Raw genomic sequence first — 19,771 nt, 5'->3', positions numbered from 1 at the left:
CTAGTAGGAGAAATAGAGGGTCTGTGGTACCAGAGCACGAAGAAGAGTCTGCTTTGCTGAAGTGAAACTGAATTCTTACAGTTTGCGGTCATATGTCATCAAACTTCAACAATGAATTCTTTTCTAGTGGTCGTAGAGCATTTGGCTACTGGGCTTTGTCCTGAGGGATTAAGGGTATTTTCTACTTGTCTCCAGAGGCTATAGTACTGTTGTGTGCACTCCCCTGAAATGAGAGTTCTCTTTTAGGACTGGATTCCACTTTGAGGTGTCAAGCAGTCAAGTCTCAGTCCAGGAGGTGTTAAGACTTGAGCTTTGAATGGATATGGGCAGAGTGGATAAGGTATTAACTTGAATGCCCAGTCAGGGTTTTGCTTTACGAAAAGAACTTAATCAGCAGGTAAGTAAATGTGATCAAGAACACTTGAAGTGCATATCTCCTTCTGGGCTAGAGATTTACTATCTACCACATCTGCCTCATGTTGGGTGCTAATAAATAGTTTAACAGAGGCTATAGGACTCCGTGTTGAAATGTTAGACCCACTTGACTGTCCCTTCTAGGAATTGTGGTTTTAGTAACTGGATACAGGCGGGAATACCAGGGTCTAAGATCTAGCTGCCTATGACACCCAAACATGCTCTAGATTAGATGGAGGTACTGTGAGAAAGTGCCCTCTTTCTGCATGGTTGACCCCACTTTTTGCTGAACCGCTGTTGTGCTTTGACTGAGTGTGCCCTGGGATCCTGCCAATCAGGTACCCAGGGCCGATGTTCTTACCCTAAAACTGCTTTGAAACCAAAACCCAATTGGCATCTCTCGCCAAATGTCGACTCTTCACTTTATTCTGCACCAAAACACGCAGCCTGCAAAGGCAGTGTGTGTGTCTGTGAAGGTACATGGCCTCTAAGGGTTGCACAAGAAGTGCTGCAGCCCGTAGAAGTCTTTCCTGGTGACAGTGCCCTGGGTGCATGTGGTACCATTTACCAGGGGCTGGCCTGTGGCTAGAGCTGCCAATTGGGTTAGTTTTGGGGAAAGAACACAGGCCCTCGTAACTTTATTGGCAGGGACCCAAGGCACATCAAGACAAAGTGCATCAGTAGTCTGTTTCCCCTGAGACATACTGGCTTGAGAGAACCAACCTGTCATGCACCAGGGTGGCTGGCACTGGTATCCCTCAGGACAGTAGCTGCGATTCCATTCACAAGTAGGTGGTGGAAGGGTCTACTCCCCTCTGGAATCTGCACCTCACCTTTTGGGCCCAGTTTCCAGTTGAAGGCTTGGATGACTTCCTCATTTGAGGAATCACCCTCCAAAGCTACACTGGCAACCCCTGGAGCTACCTACACTATGGGTATTATTTTTAGGACAGGTAGGGTCCATGGTGTGGTGTCCTGCCTTTTGACAGTTGTGACACCATACTTTGTAGGGATCCCAATTCTTACCTTGGTACCCTGTTTTGGTTTGTGAGGTGTCTTTGGGCACACCCTGCTGTACAGGTTTTTGGTGGGTTACCTGGGACTCCTTACTTTTATCTTGAAGAGGCTCACTATCCTTCCTCTGAGGAGGTTTTGTAAACCCTTTCTTTTGGTCACCCGCAGTGGACATCCTAGTTACCCTGGTCTTGGCCCAATGTTCCGCCGCCTTTCCCAATTCTTGGGGAGAAATTGGACCTAGGTCTACCAGATACTGATACAACTTTTCATCAATGCAATTACTTAATAGGTGTTCTTTCATAAACAAATTATAAAGACCATCATAATTTTGCATTTTGCTTCCAATCAACCAGCCATCTAGTTTCTTAACTGAGTAGTCTACAAAATCCACCCAGTGCAGACTGAGTTTTCTGAGCCCGTACCCCCGAATCTAATTCCATACTCAGTTGTGAATCTAATTCCCTCAATCAGAGTTCTCTTCCTGAGGTCATAAGACCCAGCATCTGCCCCGCTAAGGGTCAGAAGCCTGTCTCTGCACTTAACAGAGAACAGTTCCCAAAGGAGTTGCCCCCCGGTGAGTTCTTCACCCTTCTGGCTTCACAAGCCCTCTCAAAGGCTGAACCATTTGGTGATATCACCCTCCTCAAATTTAGGGACAATCTCTTTGGGAATCTTGGGATCATAGGATCCTTCTTTTTCTGTATTTTTTAGATTGCTCTCACCATTGATAGGTCCTAGGCCCATCTCTGCTCTTTCATTTTCTAGAGCCAGGAGTCTGGTCTGTAGGTCTAATGTTTTGGTCAGCCTGTCTATCAGGATGTCCTCCTCATTGAGGCTTTCCTCCATGTCCTCAAGAATGCCTGAACCTCCAGTGTGTGATCTAGGTACTGAGAGGTTTACTGTTAGTCAAGGTTACTTTGACCCTTTTTTCCCTAGGAAGTGAAGGGGGTTGTTCCACCAGGTCATCCCCTTCCCTCTCCATCGAACTGGTCTTCAACATTATCAGATTGGTGGTCCTTGGCAACCTAGCCAACAGCTTCTTGAGCTTTTGTTTGGTGGGCTGGGGACCCGTGGCTGTTTTTAATTTTTCATAGGGACATTACCTCCTTGAAAGGCAAGTGAAGGTAAGGGGTGAGGTGGAGCTCTTCAACCAAGTCCTCTGTCGTGGTTATTTTCACTAATAGTTGGGTTCTTGTTTTGATACATTGTGATAATAAATTCTAACCCTATCTTAAGTGACTTTTTATTTTCTGAAATTCTAGAGGTACTTAACCAAGGCCCTAACAAGACTTTTAGTAATTTTGCAAAAATGCCAATTTGAAAAAATAAGAATTCTAAAGACAATTTAAGAGCGGTCGTGTGATCAAGTGGTAACCAAGTAGTCCAACAGTGCAAAGTTATATAACCCTCCGATGATCCACCAATTTAGTAATCTGGCTCTCCATATACTATACCAAAGTGAGGTATCGTGTGCATAGAGTCCATTGGAACCCCAAAGGTAGGCAGAGGTAAAGTTAGATAGCACCTCACTCTCTATTTGTGGTAGTGTAGTTGAGCCGTAAGGCGGTATCAGAGGACGGTATTAAACCACTTCCATGCTAATGACAAGGGTAACTCGTCATGGAGTGCCCATTCATTTCAATGGAAATTACATTAAGTTGGGCTTTATGCCCTAGCATCCAAGTGGGCATTTGTTGTACATACTCAGTCAGCAAATGAATTCACACACTGACTGGACTTCAGACCAATTGTTTTTGTATAAAAATATTCTTAGTTTTTTTTATTTTCTAGTGCCAAGCAAGCCTGGCACAGGTAAGTGATACGTAATTGCAAAAAATATACAGTTGTAATACAGTTTGGATTTGTAATAGTAAATGCACTTTGTTTTGACTTACAGTATGGTTTCAGAGAAATGCAATACTTTGTAAATAAAATACAGACTTGAATGGTTTTTTTCAGTAAAGTTACAGGCAAGTTACCTTTGAGGTTACTTTTCTTACTCAGAGTAGTATACCTGGATACTACTCTGGGGCATTTCCTGTAAACGGGTACGTAAAAAAATGTGTTCGTGCCATTTTAAAGAATTTCTTTAGGTTCAAACTCAACTCTTAGAAACTTTTCCTTGAAAAACAGTCAATGTTTTCCAGTGGAGGGAAATAGTGTTATCGCTTTAAAGATAAGTATTTGGTATTGGGAGTTGATGCTCTGGGGGTAGACCCGGGGGTCCCCCAGGGTCCAGGATACACTCTTGTTACACCCTCAGCGGCACTAGGGCGGCCAGGTGCAGAGTGCTGAGGCCCAATGTTATCCAATGGGGGTTAGGAGGCCTCTGGTTGGTAGCTTTTGACTAGCAGGCCACTTCATTTTCCACAACTTTTTTATCTTACTTCGACGTTTTACTTCTTGTCAAGTAAGAATCTATCTTTTATTGACAGTTTTTTTGGCATTTTCTACTCACAATCCCTTCTCTTTTTGATGCCTGCCCTTCGTGTGGTAACAAGAAGACCAAGACAGACAACCATGAAGTCTGTATACTTGGTCTACCTGAAGAACATGATTCAAGGACCTGTCCTCACTGCAAAACCCTGTCAGGAAGAACTCTGAAGGACAGTGAGAGAATTCGCATCTATGGCCTAGCTCGGGCTCGGCGCTGAGAAAAGAACTACCGGTGGGTCATTTATCTAAAAAACGACCTTCGACAGCGGGCTCGCCGTCGAGAATAAGATTCAGGTACGTCGTAGATGTCGAGAATTCGAGACCCTCTGCCGTCGTCAACTCGGCGACGAGGATGAGATCTGTCGTCGGCTTTCGGCGTCGAGGGTGCCCAATACCCCTCCGCCGTCGTCACATAGACCCTCGACATCGAGATTGGCTGCTCCGCCGTCTTCCTAGCGACGTTAGGCGTCGAGAGCGAGAAACCCTCTGTCGTCGGCTGCACATTGCCGTTCAACGTCGAGGGATCACCGATCTTCATCAGCCTCTCACCGGCATCGCTCGCCGTCGAGGCTGTCGACGTCAGAGCACCCGACGTCGAATCGACAAGAATCGAGGAAGCAAGGATCGACGTCGTGGGACTTCCGACCGACGTCGAGGCCCCCTTCAGAGAGATCCAGAGAAGGATCAGTGATTCTGGTGACTGAGTCAGCATCCCGCCACTCATCCTCGCATTCGTCCAGGCGAGTTTCTTCAAAGTCAGCCTCTCCGGAGGCTAGAAACCCTGTCCGCAAGTCACCTTTGCGACAGACAGAGCCCTTTTCTACTGAGGTGCGGTTATCCCCGAGATGAAATCTGCCATTACATCACTGGCGGGATTCAGGGGCTACGAGGCGCATGCAGGAGTATGCCAGTCCTCTGCACAGGTCTCCTCTTCAAAGACTGGTTGAAGAAGCGGATAGGCACAGCCCTCCCAGGCACAGAGTCCAAGCTGAGAGATCACCTGTGAGGAGGCCTGCGAGGTCCCGTTTCCCCAGAAGGGGGGACCGCCCAAGCAGATCACGGGATAGGAGGCACAGTGCTCATCGCAGAAGTAGGAGAACACGTCTACTTCTACCTCCTCTGACCAGTCTTCAAAGAGGTATTATTCCCCCGCGCTTTTGTATAGCCCTATCTCTAGGGTTTCACCGATTGATGACATTAATACGTACCATGATGTCCTGCAGAGGGGTGCTCAAACTCAACATTGCGATGTCTGTTCCCCAGGTCACCACAACATTGATTTTTGAGACGCTTCACCAGATGTCTGCGTCTCGTCTGCTGCTTCCATTGGTTCCAGGGATTGTGTAACCTGTCATGGGTGTATTCCTTTCTCCAGCGACCATTAAGGCGGTTACGGCTCGCATCCAAAAGAAATACAAGCCAGCTACCTCTGACCCGGTCTTTAAGTTTGATCCCCCTGCAGACTCGGTGATCGTAGCAGCAGCACGTAAGACACATGCGGTCACTGCTACCTCTTCAGTTCCTCCAGATAAAGAGCAGATCCCATAAATCGTGGGGTCTCAAGGTCTGCAACTCTGCCGCTTCTACACTGAAGGCCTCCAGTGCGGCTGCACTTTTAGGCAGATATGATAGAGCCTTATGGGATTCCATGGAGCGCTTCAAATCTAAACTGCCAAAAGAAGACCAAAAAGACTTTGAAGAGACACTGACAGAGGGCTGTCTGGTAGCGAACCAGATTAGCACGGCAGTGCTGTCGGCACATTCGTATGCGAATGGAATATGCGCCAGAAGGTCGTCTTGGTTGCACTTGACAGGCCTTAAACCCGATGCTCAGCAACGCATTTTAAATTCTCTGGTTCCTCTCTTCGGCACGCACGCTGCCGAAGAGATGACTAGGATGAAAACCGATTTGGACACTGAAGGCGGTTGGGTTGGAGAAGAAGAAGGAATTTAAGTGCCGCTACAAATCCAACCAGCACAAGGTGCCTCAGCAGAGGGTTCAAACCCCTCCGTGGTCCCAGATCAAGAACCAGGGGAAAACCCAGTTTCGAGGAGGAAAGTCCAACAGGGGTAGAGGTGGTCACTGTAGGAGAGTAGGGTCTGCAATCCTATGATCACCCAGATTTTTGCTTTTTGCTGCACTGGTTTACGACTTTCCCTGGCTGTGGGCCTGCTAATCAGACCCACAGCCTAGCTGTTCTCTCTACCCAAATTGTACTTAGGTACTGAATTGGCACTGGGCCCTCTCCAAGTCCCTGTACCCAGGGCTGAGGTGCACCCAGAAGTCTCCCAGGGGCTGAAGCATGTATTATGCCACCCCTGGATTGACTAACTAAAACTGACACAACTGGCTGCACGACAGCTGGGGCAAGGTGGTGTACTCACCCTTTGCTTTAGATATAGTATACCTATATCTAACCCTAAAAATGGACACACAGATCTCCTATCAGTCACTCCTATAGCAGGCCTTAACAATCCTGAAGGCAGAGTGCTTGGAATCGTGTGAGATGGTGCTCTAGCATGAGCTGAGCCTGTCTGCGGCTTTCGGGATCCATCCCTTAGCCGTTTCCATGATATCGCATACCATATACTCTTAAGTGCATTATAATCCTCGCGGTTATGTGCCAACTCTGGTATCGCTTTATCAAAACATGTCGAGTAAGGTGTCATACGAATTGGAATACTAACCCCTCGCCAATTCTGGCGACGGGGTTAGCATTCCACCCTTCTAGAGGGACACGACATGCCTGTAACCTATAACCCGGTTAAAAGTCAGACAGAGCCTTAGCATCCACAAAATGGATGCTGCCACCGAGACACAAGTCTGCCCTCCTGCTGCTGGGAGTCCTCCCAGAGCAGGAGATAAGGACAAAGGGTTTCCTGCCAGGGGCGGTGCCAGCACCGTCCCAGACAGGGTTTTGTGTATTGTAGGTAGGCAGGGCTTTAGAGGAAGGTGACTGCAAGTAGCACCCCGGTGCTCACTGTGCATAGGCTGGCTGGAACCAGTTCCAGGGGCACTCCAGCCCCTGGCCTGGGGAAAAGCCCGCCAAGGAAGTGGGTGTAACCACCCCCCTCCTGGTCCCACCCATAGGGCAGGACCTAGTCGCGTGCCAGCCCCCTTTTCCCAGATAAAGGTAGAGACTGGCCCCCTTCCAAATCAGATCATCTTTGAATCCTGAAACTACTTTCTGCGAAAGGAACTCAAGACTTCTTCCTAAGATTTCTCCCTTGTGACTAAGGAGTAGTCACCCTGCATCCGCAGGCACCATCTAAGAACACTGCGGTCTGCTGCAAGTCCTTCCTCCGGAATCCGACTGCCCAGCTCGACGAGAACCGGCTTCCCTGGCACCTCTGACCTCTACCCACCTCTACAGCCCAGCTGAGAACCGTGGGTGCGACGAGACCTCAAGGGACCGGCCATCTGCAAGACTGCACGACTTCTTTCCAGCAAGCCCGCCGAGTGAATTCCTGGTGAGTGCTTTGGGGTCCGAGAAGCCCCCACCCTGAGCAGCTCCAGCACCGAAGAGCAGCCCCCCAGTATCTCCACGATCTGCGTGGGGCCCTTCTGCTTTCCGCTGCTCACCGCGTTGTTTGGCTACTAGCCCGCTGGCTTGTGGCCTCCCTGACGACGCCCGACGACATTTCTGCTGCTGGTCTGGTTGCTCCAGACTGGCCCTTGCTCCCTCCCAGAAGAGGAGCACCCCGGACCCTCCTGGTCCACTCAAGACGCCATTTTGAGTCCACCGCGTGGGCTTGAATTAGCCAAGGCTTGTTGCCCAATCCTGGGTAACTTCGACGCCAACGACTTCATCCTCCGTGGGACAGCTCGCACCTCCATCCTGGTCGCCGACAACGCCTCCTGGTCCGAGAGACTGCAGAGCCCAGCAGCGCCCACTCACCTGACTGCGGTGACTTCGCCCGGTGCCATCCTGGTGCCCACTTAATCACTGGCTAGTGATTCAAGAACTTGGTCCCCTCTGCTTTCAGGTTTCTTCTTCCTTGATCCAGGCTTGGATCCATCGAACTTTCCTTCACTGGTCGCCTGCCAGCAACTTCTTCCTTCCAGGCTCCTGGTCCGGCAACGAGATCCCCGACGTCTTTTCAGACCTATGCAGCTGCAGCCCCTGGGCTAGGTAACTTCGGCACTCCGGTGTCCCAGCATAGCCTCACTATCCAAGGGTCAGGATCCACTGTCGTTTTCTCCCTACCAGGTCGGGTTCGCCCGTGAACACTAACTTTGTGAATTCTAGCTTCCATAGACTTTGTCCCGCATCCCGCGTGAGAGTGCACACTCTGCACCCGAGTTCCCTAGGCCTCCTGCTAGTAATCTAAAGGTTCAGTAGTCCAGTCCTAGCGATCCCAAAGCCTCTGAGAATCGTTACTTACCTGCTAGTAATTCGCATTCCACTTTTAGCGTATATGGTTTTTCGTGCCCCTCGGGCATTTGTGTAACGTGCTAACTTAAAAGTATTTTCGTAAGAGTTTTGTTGTGTGCTTAGCACCCTGTCCTCATAAAGAGTACAGGGTTGTTGTGATTCTAATAAATACATTGTTTATTTTCATAACACTTGTGTGGTGTCCTTTCACTGGGTGTTCAAGGGGTAATGTGATGGTAAAACAGCTGGCTTAACACGCCCTCTAGAGTCTTAGCCTTAGACTGCTCGTATCCATGCTACTAGGATAGCTGGTCTATAAGGTTGACTTACAACCAATCATCAATAAGGGTTGTTTGGACTGATATATAGTGATCACTAGAATAGTGAGCACTGCACATCAGGCCAACTTCTCACATTGGTGAGCAGCGGTGGGGATTTGAGCTTGCTGTTGTTTTACCACACATGCCCTAAGAATATCTTGTGAAAGATCACATAAGTACTAAAGGTACATATAACTTAGCTTAGAATACTCTGAGTTCTACTGAACCAGCTGTTGTAGCTCCTAGGGCCTAGCACACCCTAAACTACAACTCTAGCAAGGGATCAGTAGGCAAACATATAGTGTAGGTAAGTGCACCACTTACACCTCACTAGAAAAGCATGTCGACTCAGGGGGACTCTACTGAGACTCCCCTGGTCAGTGTTGACCCTCCACAGGTCGCTTCAAGATATGCAGCTCTCAATTTTCAGGAGATGAGGCAACTCTGTGTCTCCAGGAAACTGAAGCAGGGGTCTAACCCCACCATTCCCTTTCTGATAGGTCTCTTAGAGACATATGATGCCAGAAAGCTCTCTCAGTTACATGAGAGCATGCCAGCCTTAGAGGGAACCTCTGGGGATCCAGACCTCCCCAACACTGATTCAGCAGTTGAGGAGGAGGATCAGGAGGTACTCTCTGGGGATGAGGTAGACAAGGGTCTTGAGGTAGTCAGAAGGCTAACTAGGACCAACTTAGACTTACTTGGGCTAGGATCTGGGGGCCCCCCAGTACTAACCCGAAGTGGGCCTAACCTTGGAGTTAGGAGAGATAGATCTCTTTCTAGGGACTCCAATAGATCTCTGCACTCTAATGCCTCTTCTCAGGGGAGAAGGAATCCTCCACAGAGGAGATTTACTTCCCCTCAGAGAAGGGAGCATGAGGCTAGGATGAGACAAGCTGAACTGAGGATTGAAAGGGAAGAAATTGCCCTGGCCAAAGAGAAGCTTGCCCTGGCAAGAGAGCAGCAGATGAGTGGGCTAACTCCCACTGGTGGCAGCAATCTCCCAAGAGATAGAGAGAAGGGTTTAGATACTAAACACCTGACTAAAATAGTGCCCCCCTTTAAGCAAGGGGATGACATCCAGAAATGGATGGCTGCTCTGGAGAGGGCCTGCACTGTGCAGAACATTCCCCAGAGTCAGTGGGCAGCTATACTGTGGCTCTCCTTTGATGGTAAAGGTAGAGATAAGCTCCTCACTACAAGAGTGGAGGATGCTAACAATTACCAGGTCCTGAAGAATACACTGGTTGATGGGTTTGGTTTAACCACTGAGCAGTACAGGTTGCTGTTCAGAGACACCCAGAAAACTCAGTCTCAGGACTGGTCTGATTTTGTGGATTGTGCCACTAAGGCTTTGGAGGGCTGGTTGCTGGGTAGCAAGGTTACAGATTACACAGGATTGTATAATCTAATGATGAGAGAACAAATTTTGAACAATTGTCAGAACCAGTTGCTGCACCAGCACCTTGTCGATTCAGATCTGACCTCTCCCCAAGAATTGGGAAAGAAGGCAGACAAATGGGTCAGGACAAGGATCAAGCAGAACCAGAACCAGGGTGGTCAGAAGAAAGCAGACCAGAAGGGTAATGTTAAGAATGAGCAAAATGACCAGAAGTCTTCACCAGGTCCCCAACAAACCAGAGGGTGGGGGTCAGGCTTCCCAGAAAAAGAAGACTCAAGAAGGCCAGTCAAAAAGGTGGTGCCAGTACTGCAAAAGTAAATCTCACTGGTTTAGTGAGTGCACCAAAAGAGGAGGAGGACAAACTCCTGCCACTACAGCTCCTAAAGCAACTGCACCCCCTAGTACAGTCAGTAGTGGTAGTGTCACTCCCAAGGCATTAGTTGGGTTAACCTTGGGTACTGAGGGGTCTGACAACTTAGTTGGCACACTCACTCAGGCTGTCCTTGTCTGTACAGGGGATATGGATATGTCCCCTGAAATAAGTCCCAATACTTTGGGCAAATACAGGCAGACACCTTTGATTAATGGCAAAAGGGCTCAGGCCTATAGGGACACTTGTGCCAGTGTCACCATGGTGACACCTAACTTTGTGGACCCTGGACAGATCATGCCAGGTACTGATTTCCTGGTGACCAATGCCAGCAATGTCACTACTAGTCATAGTGTGGCAATTGTAGCTTTCTCCTGGGGTGGAGTGAAGGGACAAAAGAAAGTTGTAGTCAGTTCAGACCTCCCAGTTGATTGTTTGTTGGGCAATGATTTGGAGTCATCACAATGGTCAGAAGTGGAGCAGAGGACTCACATGGAGATGTTAGGCTTGCCAGCACATGTGCTTGCTGTGACTAGGTCACAGGCCAGAAGATGCCCCACTGAACAGGTGCTGGATCCTGAAATTATGGACCAGACACCTCCCAAGAAGAAGAGCAGTAAGGGTAAGGCTTTGCCTTCCCCCTTGCCCCAGGTTGAGGATCAAGTCTCTGAGGAGGCTGATCTAGAAGAGCTGAGGGAAACTGAGCCTAAAGAGCTTGAACTTGATCAAGTTGAGTTTCTGGGCTCAGGGGGACCCTCCAGAGCAGACCTGGGGAAGGAACAGTTGAGCTGCCCTTCCCTTGAACCCCTCAGACAGCAGGCTGCTGCTGAGGCTGCAGGGAATGCCACAGGTGCCCACAGGGTATACTGGGAAGATGGACTCCTGTACTCTGAGTCAAGAGACCCCAAGCCTGGTGCAACCAGGAGGCTGGTCATCCCCTTGTCTCTGAGAGGTTTCCTTCTCACCTTGGCCCATGAGATTCCCCTTGCAGGTCATTTAGGTCAGACAAAGACTTGGGACAGGCTTGTCTCACACTTTCACTGGCCCCATATGAATGAGAATACCAAGGAGTTTTGTCGCTCATGTGTCACTTGCCAAGCCAGTGGTAAGTCAGGTGGCACAACAAAGGCCCCCCTCATACCACTACCTGTGGTGGGGGTTCCCTTTGAAAGAGTGGGGATTGACATTGTTGGTCCAATGGAACCCCAGACAGCATCAGGACACAAGTTTATACTGGTGGTGGTGGACCATGCCACCAGGTATCCTGAGGCTATTCCCCTTAGGACCACTTCAGCCCCTGTAGTGGCAAGAGCCCTAGTTGGAGTGTTCTCCAGAGTGGGTTTCCCTAAGGAGGTCGTTTCTGACAGAGGTACAAACTTCATGTCAGGATATCTGACTGCCATGTGGAAAGAGTGTGGTGTGAACTACAAGTTCACCACACCCTATCATCCACAATGCAATGGGCTTGTTGAGAGGTTCAACAGGACCCTGAAAGGGATGATTCATGGACTACCTGAACCTCTTAGGAGAAGATGGGATGTCCTGATCCCCTGCCTCTTGTTTGCTTACAGAGAGGTCCCACAGAAGGGGGTTGGCTACAGCCCTTTTGAGCTTCTGTATGGGCATCCTGTAAGGGGACCCCTGTGTTTGGTGAAGGAAGGATGGGAGAGACCTCTCAAAAAGCCTGCAACCAACATAGTGGACTATGTACTTGGTCTCCGCTCCAGGATGGCTGAGTATATGGAAAAGGCATCTAAAAACCTTGAGGCCAGCCAGGAACTTCAAAAAGCTTGGCATGACCAAAAGGCTGTACTGACTGTGTACCAGCCAGGACAGAGGGTGTGGGTGCTGGAGCCAGTGGCCCCAGCAGCTCTAAAAGACAAATGGTCTGGGCCCCACACCATCATTGAGCAAAAGGGAGAGGTTACCTACTTGGTGGACCTTGGAACTCCCAGGAGCCCTCTCAGAGTGCTCCATGTTAACAGGCTCAAGGCATATGTTGACAGGAAGGACATGAGCTTGCTCATGGCCACAGATGAGGGACAGGAGGAAGAGAGTGACCCTCTCCCAGACCTGCTCACTCAGAATCCTGATGATGGGTCAGTTGATGGTGTTGTCTTTTGTGGCAGCCTCACTGAACATCAGCAACAGGATTGCAGGCAAGTTCTGCAATCCTTTCGACATATGTTCTCTCTGACACCCAGCCAAACTGATTGGTGTACCCATGATGTTGACACTGGAGACAGTCTGCCTGTCAAGAGTAAAATCTACAGACAGCCTGATCATGTTAGAGACTGCATCAAAACTGAAGTGCAGAAAATGTTGGAACTGGGAGTCATTGAGCCCTCAGATAGCCCTTGGGCTAGCCCAGTAGTTCTAGTGCCAAAGCCTCACACCCAGGGTGGTAAGAGAGAGATGAGGTTTTGCGTAGACTACAGAGGCCTCAATGCAGTCACTAAGACTGATGCCCACCCAATACCAAGAGCAGATGAGCTTATAGATAGATTGGCTTCTGCCAACTTCTTAAGCACATTTGATTTGACAGCTGGGTATTGGCAAATCAGGTTAGCTGAGGAAGCCAAACCTAAGACAGCATTTTCTACCCCTGGAGGGCATTATCAATTTGTGGTAATGCCCTTTGGACTGAAAAATGCACCTGCCACCTTCCAAAGGTTGGTGAATCAAGTCCTCACTGGGCTGGATGACTTCTGTGCAGCTTATCTTGACGATATTGCTGTCTTTAGCTCCACCTGGGAGGATCACCTGGTCCACCTGAGTAAAGTGTTAGAGGCCCTGCAAAAGGCAGGCCTCACTATCAAGGCCACAAAGTGCCAGATAGGGCAGTCACAGGTTGTATACCTGGGCCACCTTGTAGGTGGAGGCCAGGTTCAGCCACTGGAGAGTAAGATACAGGCCATCAAGGACTGGACTCCTCCAATCACCCAGACTCAGGTTCGAGCTTTCTTGGGCCTGACTGGGTACTATAGGAAGTTTGTCAGAAATTATGGGTCCATAGTGACCCCCCTTAATGACCTGACAAGCAAGAAGATGCCAAAGAAAGTTCAGTGGACAGCAAGCTGTCAGAAAGCATTCAATGACCTAAAGCAGGCCATGTGCACAGCACCTATCCTCAAGAGTCCAGATTACTCCAAGCCATTCATTGTCCAAACAGATGCTTCTGAGTTGGGTGTGGGAGCTGTTCTGTCTCAACTGAATTTTGATGGTAATGATCAGCCTATTGCTTTCATTAGCAGGAGGTTGACACCCAGAGAGAAAAATTGGTCAGCTATTGAGAGGGAGGCCTTTGCTGTGGTCTGGGCCCTGAAGAAGCTGAGGGCCTACTTGTTTGGCACTCACTTCACCATTCAGACAGACCATAAGCCCCTCTTGTGGCTAAATCAGATGAAGGGTGAAAACCCCAAACTGCTTAGGTGGTCCATTTCCCTACAGGGGATGGATTTTACAGTGGAGCATAGACCTGGGACTGATCACAGCAATGCTGATGGGCTCTCCAGGTATTTCCACTTAGAGCAAGAAGACTCACCTGGTCAAGGTTAGCTTATTGTCCCAAAGTTTGGGGGGGGGTCATGTAGGAGAGTAGGGTCTGCAATCCTATGATCACCCAGATTTTTGCTTTTTGCTGCACTGGTTTACGACTTTCCCTGGCTGTGGGCCTGCTAATCAGACCCACAGCCTAGCTGTTCTCTCTACCCAAATTGTACTTAGGTACTGAATTGGCACTGGGCCCTCTCCAAGTCCCTGTACCCAGGGCTGAGGTGCACCCAGAAGTCTCCCAGGGGCTGAAGCATGTATTATGCCACCCCTGGATTGACTAACTAAAACTGACACAACTGGCTGCACGACAGCTGGGGCAAGGTGGTGTACTCACCCTTTGCTTTAGATATAGTATACCTATATCTAACCCTAAAAATGGACACACAGATCTCCTATCAGTCACTCCTATAGCAGGCCTTAACAATCCTGAAGGCAGAGTGCTTGGAATCGTGTGAGATGGTGCTCTAGCATGAGCTGAGCCTGTCTGCGGCTTTCGGGATCCATCCCTTAGCCGTTTCCATGATATCGCATACCATATACTCTTAAGTGCATTATAATCCTCGCGGTTATGTGCCAACTCTGGTATCGCTTTATCAAAACATGTCGAGTAAGGTGTCATACGAATTGGAATACTAACCCCTCGCCAATTCTGGCGACGGGGTTAGCATTCCACCCTTCTAGAGGGACACGACATGCCTGTAACCTATAACCCGGTTAAAAGTCAGACAGAGCCTTAGCATCCACAAAATGGATGCTGCCACCGAGACACAAGTCTGCCCTCCTGCTGCTGGGAGTCCTCCCAGAGCAGGAGATAAGGACAAAGGGTTTCCTGCCAGGGGCGGTGCCAGCACCGTCCCAGACAGGGTTTTGTGTATTGTAGGTAGGCAGGGCTTTAGAGGAAGGTGACTGCAAGTAGCACCCCGGTGCTCACTGTGCATAGGCTGGCTGGAACCAGTTCCAGGGGCACTCCAGCCCCTGGCCTGGGGAAAAGCCCGCCAAGGAAGTGGGTGTAACCACCCCCCTCCTGGTCCCACCCATAGGGCAGGACCTAGTCGCGTGCCAGCCCCCTTTTCCCAGATAAAGGTAGAGACTGGCCCCCTTCCAAATCAGATCATCTTTGAATCCTGAAACTACTTTCTGCGAAAGGAACTCAAGACTTCTTCCTAAGATTTCTCCCTTGTGACTAAGGAGTAGTCACCCTGCATCCGCAGGCACCATCTAAGAACACTGCGGTCTGCTGCAAGTCCTTCCTCCGGAATCCGACTGCCCAGCTCGACGAGAACCGGCTTCCCTGGCACCTCTGACCTCTACCCACCTCTACAGCCCAGCTGAGAACCGTGGGTGCGACGAGACCTCAAGGGACCGGCCATCTGCAAGACTGCACGACTTCTTTCCAGCAAGCCCGCCGAGTGAATTCCTGGTGAGTGCTTTGGGGTCCGAGAAGCCCCCACCCTGAGCAGCTCCAGCACCGAAGAGCAGCCCCCCAGTATCTCCACGATCTGCGTGGGGCCCTTCTGCTTTCCGCTGCTCACCGCGTTGTTTGGCTACTAGCCCGCTGGCTTGTGGCCTCCCTGACGACGCCCGACGACATTTCTGCTGCTGGTCTGGTTGCTCCAGACTGGCCCTTGCTCCCTCCCAGAAGAGGAGCACCCCGGACCCTCCTGGTCCACTCAAGACGCCATTTTGAGTCCACCGCGTGGGCTTGAATTAGCCAAGGCTTGTTGCCCAATCCTGGGTAACTTCGACGCCAACGACTTCATCCTCCGTGGGACAGCTCGCACCTCCATCCTGGTCGCCGACAACGCCTCCTGGTCCGAGAGACTGCAGAGCCCAGCAGCGCCCACTCACCTGACTGCGGTGACTTCGCCCGGTGCCATCCTGGTGCCCACTTAATCACTGGCTAGTGATTCAAGAACTTGGTCCCCTCTGCTTTCAGGTTTCTTCTTCCTTGATCCAGGCTTGGATCCATCGAACTTTCCTTCACTGGTCGCCTGCCAGCAACTTCTTCCTTCCAGGCTCCTGGTCCGGCAACGAGATCCCCGACGTCTTTTCAGACCTATGCAGCTGCAGCCCCTGGGCTAGGTAACTTCGGCACTCCGGTGTCCCAGCATAGCCTCACTATCCAAGGGTCAGGATCCACTGTCGTTTTCTCCCTACCAGGTCGGGTTCGCCCGTGAACACTAACTTTGTGAATTCTAGCTTCCATAGACTTTGTCCCGCATCCCGCGTGAGAGTGCACACTCTGCACCCGAGTTCCCTAGGCCTCCTGCTAGTAATCTAAAGGTTCAGTAGTCCAGTCCTAGCGATCCCAAAGCCTCTGAGAATCGTTACTTACCTGCTAGTAATTCGCATTCCACTTTTAGCGTATATGGTTTTTCGTGCCCCTCGGGCATTTGTGTAACGTGCTAACTTAAAAGTATTTTCGTAAGAGTTTTGTTGTGTGCTTAGCACCCTGTCCTCATAAAGAGTACAGGGTTGTTGTGATTCTAATAAATACATTGTTTATTTTCATAACACTTGTGTGGTGTCCTTTCACTGGGTGTTCAAGGGGTAATGTGATGGTAAAACAGCTGGCTTAACACGCCCTCTAGAGTCTTAGCCTTAGACTGCTCGTATCCATGCTACTAGGATAGCTGGTCTATAAGGTTGACTTACAACCAATCATCAATAAGGGTTGTTTGGACTGATATATAGTGATCACTAGAATAGTGAGCACTGCACATCAGGCCAACTTCTCACAGTCACCAACAGCAGTCCACCACCACGGCGAGAGGTGGGAAGTCCTGAACATTGGCTTCCTTCGCCCCAGTTGCCCACTCCAGTGGGAGGAAGTGCTTCTCAACATCTAGCAGAGTGGGCCAGCATCACAGAAGATCGCTGGGTGCTGAATATACTACGCAATGAATATGCGCTACGTTTCCGTGCGCTGCCAAAGGACATTCCACCAAAGAAGTCTCGTCCTCATCAGTTAAAGCTGCTTCGAAAAGAGGTGAGAGCTCTTCTCCAAAAGCAAGCAATAGAGGAGGTTCCACCCTCTCAAAGAGGAAAAGGAGTTCACTCCAGATATTTTCTTGTCCCTAAAAAAGATCCGGAGGGCAAGTTTCGACCAATCCTGGACCTTCGACTTCTGAACAGTCATAGTCAGGGAGAAGTTTCGCATGTTGACCCTTCACCAAATATGTCCACATCTGCAACCAGGCGATTGGATGTGTTCGGTGGACCTCCCAATATGCGTACTTCCACATCTCCATAGCAAAATGTAATAGGAAGTACCTGCGGTTTGTGGTCGGCCACAAACATTATCAATACAAGGTCCTGCCCTTTGAGCTGAAGTCGGCTCCTCGAGTCTTCACCAAATGCATGGCGGTGGTGGCAGCTTTTCTTCACAGAAAAGGAATCGTCGTCTATCCATACCTGGACTACTGGCTGCTGAAAGGTCCATCCCCACTGCAAGTGAGGAGCGACTTTCAGTTTTGTCTGCGACAGCTGCACGACCTCGGGCTGCATGTCAACATGGAGAAGTCAGTGCAGCAACCCACCCAGTCTATCCACTACCTCGGCTCTGTTCTGGACACAAACGTGGGAAGAGCGTATCCTTGGGACGAGAGACTGTCTTCCATGAAGCAGAGGTGCAGGCTTCTGCTCCAGGTGCAGTATCCGACAGTCCAGCAGGTGGCATCCCTGCTAGGATCAATGGCTTCCTGCATCTTCCTCATTCCCAATGCTAGGCTGAGGATGCGTCCTTTGCAGCAGACAGAGGACCAGTGGAATCAGTCAACAAGTTGCTGGGAGGATCAGATCTCTTCCCCCCCCCCCCCCCCCAGGTGGCGAGATCCTCCCTTTCATGGTGGCCTCAGCAGTGGAATCTGATGGTGGGAGTCCCTTTTCACCAGCCACTACCAGCACAGTCGGTGATGACAGACTCCTCTCTGCAAGGCGGGGGGGGGGGGGGGGGGCACACCTGGGGTGCCTTCAGATACAAGGGCGGTGGTCAGCAAAAGAACGGACCTACGACATCAACATGCTGGAGCTACGAGCAGTCCATCTAGCTCTGAAGGCTTTCCTACCAGCAATAGTCTGATTCGGTCCTGGTCCAAACCGACAATACGACGACCATGTTCTACCTGAACAAGCAGGGTGGGACTCGGTCGCGTCCTCTCTCCCTGGAGTCACAAGCGATCTGGCACTGGCTACTTGCCCAGAACCTCTCGGTGGTGGCGGTGCATCTTCTGGGAGAGCTAAATGTTAAGGCAGATGCACTCAGCAGGCACTTCGAAGATCAGCCAGACTGGGTGCTACACTACGAGGTGGTGGCAGATCTTTTCCATCGTTGAGGTCGTCCGGATATAGATTTATTCGCGGACGAAGAAAACACGAAATGCCACACCTTCGCGTCCAGATTTCACCGTCCAGGGACAAGGGGAATGCTCTTTTGATGGACTGGTCAGGGACATTTGCCTACGCCTTTCCTCCTCTGCCCCTGATCCCGAAGGTGGTGTCCAAGCTACTCAGACCCAGCATGACCATGATTCTAATAGCTCCAGACTGGCCATGGCAGTGGTGGTACCCGGACCTTCTTCATCTGTCGGTACTTCCACACAGGAGACTACCTTGCAGGCCGGACCTGCTGACCAAGATGGGAGGGAGGATTTTTCACCCCAACCTTCCCTCACTGAACTTGACAGCATGGCTCCTGAGGTCCTGCAATACGGACATTTAAAACTGCCTCCTGATTGCATGCACATTTTAAAAGAAGTCAAGAGACCCTTCACAAGAACGTCTTACGCGTTTAAGTGGAAAAGGTTTTTTTCTGTGGTGTAGAGAGCATCAATTTGATCCTACGAAGGGGCAGGAGGATGCCATTCTCCCTTAACTTCTGTACTTAGCAAGATCTGGTTTAAAGTATGCTTCTATCAGAGTGCATTTATCTGCCATTACAGCTTACAGGAAGTCACCTAGTCAGCCCTCGTTTTTTCAGATGCAGGTGGTCAAGGACTTCTTACAGGGGTTGAAGAAAGTCTATCCCCCTGTTCGAAACCCTTCTCCGTGGGAGTTGAACCTGGTGTTATCAAAGTTGATGGGCCCTCCTTTTGAGCCAATCCACAGAGCTTCCTTGCAGCATTTGTCTTGGAAGGCCGCTTTTCTGGTAGCCATTACATCTGGGCGCAGAGTAAGCGAGATCCAAGCACTGTGTACCAATGAGCCTTACACTATTTTCCACCATAACAGAGTAGTCTTGAGGGCGCATCCTTCTTTTCTCCCTAAGGTGGTGTCTGATTTTCATATCAATCAGTCCATTTCCCTGCCATCTTTTTTCCCTAATCCAGCGACCCCGGCTGAGCGGTCGCTTCATTCCTTAGGCCTTAAAAGGGTGCTTAAGTTCTACCTGGAAAGTACCAAGGTCATTAGGAAGGCAGATCAATTATGGCGCCATGAGAACAGGCTTCCCAGCTGCTAAGACATCCATTTCGAGATGGATTGTGTCCTGCATTACCTTAGCTTACCAGCTGGCGAGAAGGCCTTTACCTCCTAAGGCACATTCCACTAGGGGGAAAGCAGCCACAGTTGCTTTCTTACATTACGTCCCAATGTCAGAGATTTGCAAGGCTGCCACCTGGAAATCAGTTCATACCTTTACGAGGCACTACTGCCTAGAATCTGATTCCAGGGCTGATGCTCAAGTAGGCCAAGCCTCCTTGAGGAATTTGTTTGGATAGTTTTTTTGTTCTATCTTAGCTTGGTTTTTCTAAGCTTACTGATCACGTTTCTGTGTTCTCCTTTCCCCGCAGGGAGATAAGGTGAGGCTCGCTATTCTATTCTAATGCTTATGACTATTGATGAGGATCCCCTGGAAGAGAAGGATTAGTTGCTTACCTGTAAT

General features: G+C 49.9%; 1 protein-coding gene across 2 annotated transcripts in view; it reads left to right on the top strand.

Moving 5' to 3' along the window:
* Window positions 1-19,771, top strand: part of ZNF638 (zinc finger protein 638) — a 985,826-nt gene that overhangs the window by 767,749 nt on the left and 198,306 nt on the right. The gene's annotated exons all lie outside the window — the stretch shown is intronic.

Source organism: Lissotriton helveticus, chromosome 2_1 (assembly GCF_964261635.1).
Source record: "Lissotriton helveticus chromosome 2_1, aLisHel1.1, whole genome shotgun sequence".
Lineage (NCBI taxonomy): Eukaryota > Metazoa > Chordata > Amphibia > Caudata > Salamandridae > Lissotriton > Lissotriton helveticus.
This window is presented reverse-complemented; position numbering and strand designations above follow the sequence as displayed.